The sequence below is a fragment of the Amborella trichopoda genome, chromosome 12, assembly GCF_054954075.1.
Source record: "Amborella trichopoda isolate Santa Cruz 75 chromosome 12, AtrichopodaSantaCruz75HAP2 v2.0, whole genome shotgun sequence".
Lineage (NCBI taxonomy): Eukaryota > Viridiplantae > Streptophyta > Magnoliopsida > Amborellales > Amborellaceae > Amborella > Amborella trichopoda.
Window position 1 is genome coordinate 47,570,568 of NC_142347.1, and position 14,629 is coordinate 47,585,196.

Below are 14,629 nucleotides of genomic sequence, written 5' to 3' on the forward strand. Positions count from 1 at the left end.
AAATCTCCAAAGTACCCTTGCACAAAAATCCCACTTGCTTGACTGGAAAAGTGGTCGGTTCCTCATTGGTCACACAAAGCAACGGCCATAGCACGGAGTGTCCTCTAAAATGCACTTTCTGTGGTCCCTCATGCTACACAAGGGATGTTGGGTGAGTGAAAATGTATAAGAATAGAGAGAAGGACAGAGAAAATGTTGGCATTCAATGGTGGTTTTAGAGAGAGAAGGAGAGGGGAAAAATATATTTAGAGAGAGAAAGGACAGGGGAAGCTGTTTTGCGCGTGGTCTCAATAGTTTTGCATTGTGAGACACCCAAGTTGCGCAAGTGGGTCCACAAAAGCCTATTCATGAACCACCGCCCCATTTACAAAAGCCTCACACATTTGATTCTTTCTCCCATGCCATGCATTTCATTTTTTCTAAAGATAAGAGGCTATGCACCATACATGTGACTTGGTTTTTTTTAGAGAGAGAGAGATAAAAGCATTTCATTTATTCTAAATCTACGGAGTGGGACTTATAGTTTGTTTTTTTTAGTAATTCAACAGAGATTACAGGCCTCTACCTATCTTTTCAAATGGTTTAAGAGTTGGTTTTTTTTTAAAATATTAGTGGGATTGTGTCAATAAAAATAACAACCATAATATGATGACTAAAGTGTGGGGTGCTACCACCACGATCCATCCCCCACCTCTCTCTTTTTCTTTGTTATGCATTACATTCATTCTTGGGACTGTCTTACATGCGACTTAAGCTTCCCAAGGAGAAAGAGAGAGCCAGCTCTCTGTCTCTCTCTTCGCAGCTTCCTTTTGACAAAGAGAGCGACAAGTATGTCTTTCCCCCTATGAGAAATTTACCTAGGGACCGAGAAAAAGATGTGGTTTATTGAATGTTTTATATTTTGGATTATATCATGTTGAAGTCTTTTTTTTTTTTTTTATGAGTTTTTTATTCTTGTTGACTTTCATTTTAAAAGTGTAACCTTCAAACTGTCTAAAATACAAAAAAACCAATGTATTTTGGAAGTTTGCAAGTCTAACTTTTGAATAACTCAAAACACAACAAGAAAAAAACACAAAAAAGAAAAAAAAAAGTTTTAGATAGTTCAAAATCCAATTTTCAAACGACATTAATTTTTTTGTGTTTTAGGTGTTTTAAACATTGGACTTTCAAACTACCCAAATATATAAATATTTTTGTTGTTTGAGCAATTAAAAAATTAAAATAAAATGAGACTTCAAAAAAATCTTTCCCTTCTCTCTGAATGTTATGCATTTGAGAGAGGGATGTCAAATTCGAAGATAGCCGCCTACTCAATGCTCCACTTGGATGCTGCAGCAAAGGCTGTCTGGTCTATTTTCAATTTCAAATCTTACAATTGGGTTGTATATGGCCTAGACCCATGAGGGGAATGGGTGACAATATACCCTTACAAAAATAAAGAGCTTAATAAAATTAGGCCATGGTCCCTTTCAACCCTTGTGTCCATGTGCGTGTGTATAGGTGGTGTTGGGTGTAGACCAGGCCTATGAGCCAACACGCACAATATAGCTACCAAAAAAAACAAAACAGTTATTGCCCCATACTACTACTCTCTCTCTCTCTCTTTCTCTTTATGATACAATTTATTTATGGGTTATGTTAGGGTATTAATTCATATGAGTATTTCATTAATATGTTCAATATTTTTAGACACTTACGCCTTCACTTCAAAATGTAGTAACCTTTGTGTTCAAGGATTTTTAAAAATATTATTCAAGGGTAAAGTAGTAATTTATAATAATAAAAAACATTTATTAATTATAGTGGAAAATGACATCATCTACTTGGGTTGTGACATCGCCCATATAAAATATTAAATACAGTTAGTTTCGTATAGAAATATCTATTTTACCTTTTTTAATGACAAAAAATCTCCTCATTAAGAAAAATAGGATCATACACCAAGGGACCATGTATCTTTTATACAAGAAGGTTACAACTTTTCCCACTCATTAGATGTCAAATTCGATGACTTTGAGAAAGCCACAAGTCTCAGAATTTGTTTTTGAAAATCTATGTCTAATCAATAACACTCTTACAACCACTCATTTTGAAATCTAAAGGACATGAATAATCGTGATCCCCTTATACAAAAAGAAAATGATCTCTTTGTAGACAATCCCAATAAAATATCGTATTACAAAACATAAGTATATAAATGTTTAAAATTTGTTGAGTAAAATTATAAAAATGCTTTGTAAGCCCCCCCCCCTTTCTATTTATTCCGAACTTACTTATTGTATCTTACATGTGACATGTTTACTTTTGCGAAAGAGAATGAACTCACTCTCTTTTTATTTATATATATATATATATATATATATATATATATATATATATATATATTTTGGCGTTAGGAGCATTTTCACATGAAGGAGTCCCTTCATTTATTGGCCATGTCCCATGGTAGGTGGCCCCTCCTGCATTATGTTGCATGAATTACTTAAAAGAAGGCAATAATTTGTGGTGAAGTGGGAAGGTAAGAGCAGTTAGGCAGCAAGATAAGAAATTCTCTTTTGGAGCCCATGGTGGGGTGCCTTTGCCCTTTTCCATGAGAAGTCAGCAATTTTCATGTTTCTTGCGTTTCTCCACATATCACCAAATAGCAAAGCAAACTAAAGCTCTCTCTAAAGGTGACAAGATAACAAACAGAACAGAAGGTTGAGTTCCTCTCTCTCTCTCTCTATCTTTCTTTCTGTCATAATAGGTACTTACTTTTTATATTATGGATTATGAGATATTGAATTTTCAATAGTTTTTTATATTAAGTTTCTTATTTTGTGGGATTACAGTTGTAACGAGATTTTTTTTTTAAAATATAACAAATATAAGAATTATAAGAGTAATCTCTATGAATGAAATATTTATTTACTCTTTGTAGAAATAAGCATCATTGCGGAACCATGTAAATCTCTTGTTGATCTTTTTCTCTCTTACTCGTCACGATTTCTCTTATTATAAATTCTACAGTAGAGATTAAAAAAATATTAATCTAAAGAAAGGGATAGGGTCAGGTTAAAGAGTGGTTTTGAGTAATTGGATGTATGTAGGGTGTTAAGGGCCATAGAACAACTTCCAAAAGAGAGAGACCGGATCAAATGAGGGATTGTATGAGAGTTTTCACGTGACCATATCTTCTCTCTCCTCTCTTTTGGGGTAGTATCTTTCATTGTGACCGTCCATGAGAGGGAGAGAAAGAAAGGCACAGAGCTAAAGCCGAATGCAATATGCAGACAGAGGGAGAGAGATTGATGAGAGCATGGAGAGTTTCCACATGACCGTATCTCCTCTTTTGGACAGCACCTTTCATAGTGACCTTCTCATTTTAGAGAGAGAGAGGCCAAATGCAACGTGCCAGGACTGGAACTGGGGACCCTAAGCTATATCAACAGAAAGGCCTAACCACTTGCATTGCCTAGTGGACCTCCATTACTGCACTTTTGTGGTCTGTGCCCCATCGAATGATCCTCATGTAAGAGAGAGAGAGAGAGAGAGTTTCTAGTCAATGAATTAATCAAACAAAAAGAGATAAAATACGGAAAAAAAAATAGAGTTTCTAGTGAAATTTAGTCCACACACTGAGAAAAGTGGGGGCTTCTAGGACAAAAAAGCACAAGAAAATAACCAAGAACTTGCTCTTTCATGTGATATCCATAGCTCAATAAATGTATACTACTAATGGAAAACAAAAGATGCCTAAATAAAGTACTTTTTTCTTTCTTTTTTTCCTTTTTTGAGTATTAAAACTGCCTAAAGTAGGTTAAAAAATTCTAAGATACCTAAAGTAAGGGTTTCTTGAGAATAAAAAAGGCCTAAAAATAACTGTTTTTTTTTTGGGGTGAGAAAATGAGATGCCTAAAGTGAGTTGTGTAGGTCCAATATGGATGGTTGATATGAAGTCTTTATTGCATTATCACGCGTGGAGAAAACTTTTTGGGAGGGTTTGGAGTGGGCTGAAAAGCTGCACCTTTCTTTCTCCTTTACAATCGAAAGCCTTACTTCCCCAAATATGGTGAAAAGTTGAAAGCTACAGGTTCAAATTTCGACCCGAAATTTTGGTGTCAGTTTGTGGCCGACATCCAAATCAAAGGGAATATTTCGGATTTGGGTGAAAATTTCGGGTATCACCCAATTTGGAAAATCTAAAATATTTTTGGATTATTTGTTTTCGGCTAGGTTTTAAAAATTAGTGATCTCGATTGGAACAGTCGATCTGGATCAAGAATCAGTAAAGCCGTTACAGATCCCCTTACGTATTGGGAACCAATCAATTCCCAATTTATTTTTAAGTATTTCCATTTTTTTATTCCGTAATCCCTTTATTTTTTATTCACTGCTTAATTTAGCCAGATTGTCGATCCACCAATCTAGATTGGATTTTGGGAGGGGCCTTAAACCTTGATTTTCGAAAGTATTTGAGGACTCCATCGAGTCGAATCGGACTTGGCCGAGTAACTCGGCCACAACGAGGTGTCGGGGTGAGTATCTTCACCAATGTTGGTGAACATTGCACATATATAGCACTCGAACAAATACTGCAAAGATTGTGTTGAGTGCTACAGAACTCAGAGGCGACTCAGGCAGACTTGCCTTGAGTTCTACAGCACTCAAAAAAAGTTACTAAGTACTTTTTCAAGTACTCTTCGTTGTTGCAGAAAATAAAAAAGGGGTAGAAAGCCATACCCTTAAATGGTCTCATTGTATACAATCTTTTTTTTTAAAACCCCAGATGATTTCAACTCATACAATATTTTTTTTTAAAACCCCAGATGATTTCAACTTAAGCAAGAAGGTTTCACATATTTATAGATCAAAGATTTGGGCAAGATTTTTGCTGATTTCGCATTTTACTTTATTTTTTTAAATTGATAGTCTATCTTTGATGAAATTGCACCATAGGCCTAATTTTTTCTTTATTCTGATAATTTTCATATTTATATTATTTTTTTACTTTTTCCATATTTTTCCCCAGCCCTTGCTATACTTGGGCAGTACTTACCCATGGTCACTTAGACTCACGCTAGTAACTCCACAAGGTCAGTGCCGAGTTTCAAGGCCCGATCCGAGTTGAACATTAGTTTTGGTCGAAATATAAAATCTGGATTGTAACGTGGATGGGACCTTGGTTTGATTCACGTCCAAAAGAATTTGATCCATTCTAAGATCAATTTTCAAAGGAAAATTGTTTCATGCGGGCTGGACCGCATGATTGCATACGCGGTCCAAAAAGTGTAAAGCATCAATTTTAAAGATGGATGCAAGTAGGTGTTTCATCTAAAAACAATGAAAACATACGGTCCAAATATTTTTTTACTAGAATTATTATTTTTAGTTTTTAAAATTTATTTATTTATTCATATTCATGATCTCTATGTTAGAGATTACATGTCCTTAAAAATTAAGTCAAAAAATCTATCTCAAAAATAGATTTATTAATGGGTCTGCATTTGTACATATACAGGCTTGGCCACATAGAAACCGGGTCCATTTCCAAATATATTTTTATAAATTGTACTAAAAAAACTAAAAATAAAAAAGAGAAAAGAAAGTACCGATGTCATCTAGATTTAGTCTTGGAGGAGATCTGATTTGAAGCATTTTTTGAGCTCTAAATAATTTTGAATGAAATTAATCATTGAGTGGAGCACTTGATGATTAGAAATTTTTGAGGTCGCACAGGCACTCTTGCATACAGTGGCTGCTGATACATGAGGATTTAAAATAGGAAAAGAAATTGGGTGTGGATTGTACAAGGCTGAAGCCCTAAATAATCCAAGTGAGGAGCACTTTCAAATAGTGTCAAAAAAAATGTTTAAGTATTGGAAATATTTATAATGGTCTGAAAATTTATTTTTATATCTAATTATAAAAGTTAACGCTTCAAAAATAGTGTAGATCGAACACTCCGATGAACACTTGAAAATCTTGGAAATTGACAGCCTAGATAATAAATTATATGATGCATTATTTCCATGACTTGCAATCCTTTTTTCTCATTTTCATACATCTTGAGGTCAAGATGATCGATTTGAGGATTTTTGGGCATTGAAACAACTTCTTCTAGTGAATTTCTGAGGTGCACTTTAATTTGATTGTTTAGGGCCTCAACCTTATATAAACTTTTCCCAAGGAAATTTTTATTTTATTTTCTTAAACATAGTGGTTGATAGTATTATTTGAAAAGGTCAAAAGATTTCATTCTCCGAGCAGTAGTATATTTTTTATTTCCTCCCTCAAGCAAATCCACTCTAGGAATAATTTTAGGATTCCAAATTTTGAGATGTAATCTCTTCAACCTATAGATTAACGTCAATAAAAAAATATTTTCAAATTTCACTCTCTATAGACTTGAAAAAAAACAACATTAAGAAATAGTGCAATTTTTATGAGATGAGATACTAAGTGTTTGAAAACTCAAAATTCAATTTTTTTATTTTGAAAGCAATTATCAAGTAATGCTTAGGCGGTTCCCAAAATTTTAGATTGACATGTCTCCCAAGTAAATCTCCTGACCGAGGTAGTATGTGCACAATACATGCTCCCATGGAAGCATACTATGCATGCCCTTTGGAAGATACCAAATATAACAAAATTTAGAACCGCTCGGTGCCACTTTTTATTTCTTATATTTCTGCATTTTTCATTTTTTTTTTTACCATATTCCTATATACAAGTTTTTCCCGGGCTCCAAATGAATAATTTGGTCTCAGTCACCACTTATTGTTTTCTTTAAGGAGATATGATTCTCTTTTTGAAGGAAAAGTTAATTAACAGAAATGTGCCAAAAGAAGTAGTGTCCTCTCTTTTTCCTAATTTCCTTCCCTCTTCAAAACCTTTAGTTGCCCTTGTCTATAGGGTGAAATTGCAACAAGGTGACGTTTTATACATGTAGTTTTCATGTCGAAAACATGCTTATAGCTTTAAAATCCATGTTCAACTCTAATTATGAAATTAAAATTTCAAAAACGATGTAAATCGAATAGATCTATAAGCACTTGAAAAATCTTGAAAATAGATGGTCCAAATAACTTGTTACAAGATGCATTATGTCTATGATTTGAATTTCTTTTCTTTTTTTTTATATTCATACATCTTGAGAATCTAGATGATCAATTGAAAGGTTTTCTAATTTTAGAGCACTCATTCCTACTAATTTTTGAGGTGTACCTTACTTTTATAATATGAGGCTGCAATCTTAGATAAACTACTCCTTATATAAGAGAAAGAGAGAGAGGCTTGTGTAAGGAAGATGAAGAGACTGGGGACCATATATTTCTTCATTGCTCAGTTAGTCATGGGTTATAAATGTGGGCCATGCAATGAGTTGAATGGTTTTTGTCTTTGCCTCTTAGACACACATAAATTATTGATCAGCTCACTCTTATGTCGTTGCCCAAAATAGGGTTAACTTTGTCCGAGATTATTTGCATGGCTCTTCTTTGGGAGCTTTAATTGGAGAGAAATAAGCCGAACTTTGAAGGGGTGAGCCCAGTTTTAGTTCAATTAAAGGATAAGATCCTTCACAATGTATAGTTTTGTTTTTTCAATATAAAGGTAGTTTTGGTTTTTCAATATAAAGGAAGGTTATGGCGTGTGTAAGATGGATATCATTTTTAATTTGTCATTTGGTTCAACAATCTTTGGTGAAGGTTAGACCTGCCAGTATATAGATGTGTTAAGCTTAACTTCAATGGAAGTTCTCTTGAGAATCCAGAACCTATCGGAATTGGAAGAGCGGTTAGGTATTCCTTGGGAGTGGAGATTTTCACATATTTTGGGTTGTGTGGTGTAGCGACAGCCAAAAATGCAAAGATCGGTGTGCTAATTATGGTTGAATGGTAGATGATGATTCCTTAAATATGATTAATTAGAGCACTGGGAAGCGTAGGACTCTATGGAGTTTAAAAAAGTTTTGGATGGAAGCTTTGGATATTTGTTACCATCAAGTAGTGGTCTTTACCCAAATTTATAAGGAGGCAAATGATAAGGCAAATTTTTTGACTAAAAATAGGGCGTTATCCGACCAATTGCTTGTTTTTTCTTCTTCCCCTTTGTAACATAGTTGTTTTCAGTTATTAATAAAATTTTGTGCTCTTGTCAAAAGAGAAAAGGAGAGACGGATCAACACAGGAGACAAAGCTACAATGAGTAATAGCAACTCAACTACTTTGGCTGATGCACGCATGCTGGTCATTAATATTCACTTTTCTTTCTTTCACATTGAGGAGGCAAGCCTCTCTCTCTCGAATTGCTGGGGTTTCAAACCTTCCCTTTTCAATTTCAACATTCTAGATGAGAGTTTTTCTATTTGTTTTTTTGCTGACATACTTATTATGTGAAAATTTGTTTCTTTTTTTTATATTTTATTTTGATTTTTTAAAATCTTTAGACCATATATACTGAGATCGTTATTTTTGGTACAAACAAGTATAAACAATCTTTAGCTATCAAATGTAAAATTTGATGAGTTGAATATGCATAAAGTTTGTTTTTTGGATAAATAATGATTTACTTTCCTCTGTTGAATTTCACATTTAACGGCTCGGAGTGTGTTTTACCTTTATAAACCTAGGTAAATAATCTCATGGAATACACTCAAGCCCAAGCCCGATTCCCAAAAGTGTACCCAAAGAGTAGAATTTGCATCATGTTCTTTTAAGGCCAAAAATTGAAGAAGAAAATGGAACAAAATTTTTAGAATTAGCCACTCAGTTTTTAGTCATGATAATGACACTTCTTTCTCACAAGCCACAAAGTTGTTTTTTTCATAAGCTCATGCATTACAATTCGCCTTTTGCAAGAGTTCTTAAATGTAATGGGGAATTACAATTCGCCTTTTGCAAGAGTTCTTAAATGTAATGGGCAAAAACAGAAGCTTGGTGTACAAGTTCCTAAAATCAAAATGAAGGATCCATGTCACCACATTACGCAATTAAAAAACAAGATGGATAATATTTAGAAGTTTTAAAATTAAAATAAAAAATTAGATTCGAATTCGGACAACTGAACGTATGCCAATGACCACACTCAAGTAAAAAAAATAAAAAATTTCTCACACACCAAGTTGTCGGATTTGGCATTTAACGACTGAGTGATTGCGACCGCTTAACATTAAAGGTAAATGGACTTAGTCTGCAATCTCAATTAATGAGATGTTATACAATGTAATCCCAATTTAAAAAATTTTAAAATTGTTTTTTTTTTTTTTTTAATTATTTAGTGAGAAAGACAGGTCCCTACCTATTTTTTAAAATAGTTCGGGAGTTAGTTCTTTTAAAGATGTTGTGTAAATGGGAAAAAAAAAAAACCAAAAAAGTTATACCGATAACTTTCTCACTTTCCAAATTGAAAAGGAGGGTGCTCCCTCGTAGGATTACTTTCCTTAATAGGAAAATGACTCTATTTTAATGTGCATGCGCATGGGGGAGAATCTTGCCTAAGCACGCTATCTCCTTAAATATAACGTGTACAATAACAATATCCTTTGAGTGTGCATAGCTTACTCCCGCCGGAGCACACTATGCAATTACTTTGATTGGCAAAGGCCTATATAGAAAACTTTTTTCTGGTGTAAAATTTTGTGATCTATTTAAGACCACATGAGTATCGTTGAAAAAAAAAGAATTTTGAGTTCCTAAATACTTATATCTAACAGTCAAGAAATTGGACAATATTCATTTAGGATATTATTATTTTTAGTCACTGTGTGTATGTGGAAAAGTTACTCGTGAAAGTTGGTCGTTTGAGGAGGTTACATGCCCAAAATTTGTGGTCATGAGAATACTCCTAAGTAGGGTTTTACTTGAGGGTTTGAATGACCAATGCACTCCTGCGGGAGCATACAACCTTTTGGCAAATCTTTTTAGGAGATAGATCAAGACAAAATTAGGCATGTTAATCAAAGTAGTTCCTAGTGCTAAATAAGGAAAACGTTTATATAAGGGTGAGGCCCTAGGCCATCAAATTAAGGTGTACGGCATAATTTCATTGGAAGATATTGTTTTGATGCTTAAAAACCCTCAATTTGTTCATCTCCACCTCAAGATATATGGACATGAAAAAAAATAGATTTCAGGACTCGGAAATAATGCATCTTATAATATATTATCTAGATCGTCAATTTTCAATATTTTCAAGTGTTCATAGATATGTTCGATCTACACTGTTTTTTGAATATTTACAATTAAAGATAAAAATGAATTTTCAGGCCATCAAAAAGATTTCTGATATTGAAATAACATATTTTAACATTAAACAAGGGTGCGCCTTTACTTTGATTGTTTAGGGCTTCAGCCTTATACAAACTACACCCAAAAAGAAGATTGTTTGAGCATTTACTTTTTGGGTTAGGTGAGATGGATTCAAATCTTGGATGTTAGTGTGATATAAGTTAATCCAACAAGCCAAGAGGACTGGGATTATTAGTTTTTTACTTTCAAATTTCCCAGGAAAAAAAATATGCTTCAAGTGTTTGTACAATTAGTGATATGCTTTATTTAAGGAGACTATGATTTGAATCCATCTCACCTAATCCAAAAAGTAATTGTTCAAACAATCTCCTTTTTTTCTTTAAATAATCTTAAATTATGATTACCCAAACAAGCACAACCACATTGCACAAACTTGAAGGCAAAATTTGACTAAACTACTTTTTTATAATCCTATACCAGCAAAAAATTGGCTACCATACCTGTAATTTATCTAAAGACATCCTCTATCTTCCAATGAAACTTTGACATTGCCAAAGGTCTCCATGTTATAAAAAACCTTGACCCAGTTAATTGTTGTGCTCAATGGTTTGAGAGCAATAGGTTTGATTTAGGCTTCATAACACAGTTTCAAGACGATAGCTTTTGAGGGTCCAAAATCATAGATTGGCTCTTTTATTAGCAAGATAGAGTTAATGGTGACATGAGCTTTAGGGCTAGGATTTGAGAGGTTTGAGCAATGGTGAGCCTAAGGGATTCATTTGAAGTGATGGGGTTGACCTTTTCTTTTTCCCTTCTTTTCTTGCTTTTGTTCACAAGTGAGAAAAGAAATGGCTGGAGCTTGGGGCTTTGGCTTTAAATAGAGAAGGTGAATTGACCACTAAAAGCCTCTTCTACTGTTTGCCTTTTCTTTGCTCTTTCACATGGGTAAGTGGGGACTGAATGGTTGGACCCTAGTGTTGTGAATTGACCCCCCAAAAGGCTTGGACACTGAGCCAAGAGGCCCCTGTTTCAATTTCAATGCTACATGCATTCACTGTTGTGTTGAAAATTCCTCATTTTTCTAAAAGCAAGACAAATCTCCAAACCGGCTAGGACATGGTTCCTAGCTAAAGAAAGGTGAACTTTCTAAAAGATTGAGAACTCAAAAAGAAGAGGTTGCAAGCAAAATGGGACAAACATGCAGTTGTATGAACCTACTTGTGGAGACATGGCCACAAACTATCCGGAATGTCAACTCGAATTACTTCAAGAAGTGTTTCAAAAATTAGGAGCAAGTTTCCACTCAGTAAGGTCCAAGTCCAATTTCATGTGCCCACGCCGACTTGGGCGATTCGGAGTCAGACCAGACTATATTTCACAAATGAAATTTAATGGATAACGAGGGGATTAGGGTGATTACAAAATTTTTCGACCAGGAATAACCAACACCCAGATCTGATCCAATTCAGTGATTCCCAAGTCGGACGAGTGATTTCTGAAATACCCTGATTTCAAGGAGAGTGGCTCTGGAAAAGAAGGGCCAAATTGAACCAACAAAATGTTTTTAGAGGCAAATCCAAATTCTCGATTGAAACCTTGTACACAAACTTAGGGCCATCAATTTGATGAAAGGACCCCCACAAACCTGAACGAAAAGTGAACCTTAGCTTGTCTCCATAAGGCAGCCCTAATAGGCCTCAAAGGGTCAACCCTACATTCCAAATAGTGGTGCCTCTTCTTTTTTTGTCCTTTTTTTTTAGGTAAGTAAACAATTTGCAACTTATTGACCCCCCTACACAAGTGACGCTCATTTCAAATAGCGGTGCCTTGTCAACTTATGCCTCTCATTTCCAAAATAATATCCACTACAAAATTGCACACTTAGTGGCCAACTTTTCTTCTCATTTCTTCTTATACATGTAAGTTGGCCAATGCTTATTATATGAGAGAGAGATGAGGTTTTAGTCAACTATGAATGAGGTCTTGAAAGCCTTGTGACAAGGGCGGCATGAACTTTCAATGCCCAAAAAATCTTTATTTCAACAAAATTATTTAGAAAAACTCTAAATAAACAAAATTAAAAAATTTGGGCTCTTAGTAGAGCCAAAAGATGAGTCAAAACCCTATTACATTATTCCACACTTCGGGTCGTTTACCTTATGTAAAATAAACCAAGAAAAGAAAAAGAAAATTGAAAATATAAATAATTAAGGCATGAACCCGTGATGTGTAAAGGGACTAAAATTTCAAAACCCTAAAATATTGTTTAATGAACATGAATCACTCCGTTTCTAGCGGGTAACGTGACTTCTTCTCCAAAAATAAAAAATAAAAAATAAAAAAAATGCATGCACTCGTGTGACTTATTGAATGTATGGCTCGGTTAGTAGGTGGGTGTATCATTTGGATGGAGATGGACGGTCGAGATTAGACTTATTGGAAATGAACTGATGAAATACTTGGTCTAAGTTTCATGTGAATTTACGTGGAATTCAATCAATTTTATAGGCACCATGTTGGGGTTGGAGAAGGAATCAAGTTTAACTTTTGCCAGTTAAATTTAATATAATTATATAAAAGGATACAAACTATGGATAAGTTTCCAATAATGTTCGGAATTCATAATTCAAAATTCGATGGTAAACTTGAGGTTTCCATTAATTCAGGCTTTGTGTAATTAGGTCTATTCTTTCATAAATATTACCAATTGCAATTTACCCATAATTTCACCAAAATATTAGTTTATGATATTTTTTTTAGATAAAATATTATTTTTATGAAACATAGATTATGAATACAATAAAAATATTTTTTTTGTATAAGATAATCACAATCACTATTAGCCATTACTTGTAAGATTCAATCGCCATGCAATTTACGCTTGTTGAAGTACCAATTTGTGACATCCCTGGCCGCTTGATTTTAATGTGAGTGATCTTATAGTCATAGTTCTTAAGAGTATCAGACCGACCAGTTCTTAAGAGTATCAAACCGACCAGTCGAACTGCCAATTGGTGCTTTGATATATTTGGTCCAAAGGTAAAACTAAATTTGGTTGAAAATTTACCATAATAATGTTTGATTAATTTTTTACTGGTTAGACCAGCTGGTTTTTTAACTAATTCAATTTAATTTTTATGCATTTCATATTTTAAAATCCTATTTTTATTTTTTTAAATTTGATCTAGCCAGTTCGACTAGTGATCGGATTGGTTTTTACATGACTAAAACCCTCAACGGTTCAGTAGCCGGTCTGTATACATAACATTCTTTATAGCATACAATAATTAAAGGATATGGTTTTTATGAGTCCTCAGCCTCATATGTAGAAATGCGGCCCCCTTAATAATCTATTTTTGAAATAGATTTTGACCCTAATTTATAGGAAATGTATAATCCCTAAAATGAAGATTATTAATGTGTAAAAGGAAAATTTGAAATTTAAAATCATATTTTTTGAGGAAATATTGGAACCATAGGTATTACTTTCTATTTGGGGGGACCATCATTTACATCCATCTTTGGATGGATGATTTCTGCCTATCCCTGTGCATATAACACTTTTTTATAATTAAGAGGTATTTTTTGTCCACTAAATGTGAAATCCAACATATTTAAAGTATGTTATAATATTCAAAAAATTTTATTTTGAATTTTATATAAAGTTAATAATACCTCTCCAACCTCCCAAATTCATGTCTAATAATGATTGTAATCTCTTTATACCAAAAACAAAAAACAAAAAATTTATGTCTAATAATGATTGTAACCTTTTTATACCAAAAAAAAAAAATAGTCTTGTATGGATTTCTATTTAAAAAAAAAATTAAAGATTAAAATGACTTTATTTAGCCTAAAATATTGTGACTTAGTAGGAATCAAATTAATCATTGGCATCACGATATTTAGGGACAAAATACTAGCCGAAATTCACTGAAACACAATCCATAATTTCGTTGAATCCTAACGGTCGATTCTGATGGGAATCTCTCTTTGTTAATCTTATGAGTGAGGCGTATCAATACCTGGGGGCTTTCCTCATATAGCATGCCAATCCTTAAAATAACAAAAATAATAAATTATTAATAATTGCTACAATTTTTTTTGGAAAAAACAATTTAAAATACCAATAAATTAATAATATAAATTGTCAATAATTTTTTTAATAAGATGACGGCGATGATTGAGAACCGTTAGGCAGTAGAGACGGCGAATAGAAGTTTCCCTGTAGAATGGACCAACCTGACGGCATTATTTAACGGAGACAAACTGACCGTTAGGCACTTTGCTGGGGTTGTAAGGGGCACATGGCCCAAAAATAGTCTTCATTTACCCTTCTGTAAAGGGGTATAAATAAGGGGGCTTATTTCTACACCCACATTTTAATAATCCACCTA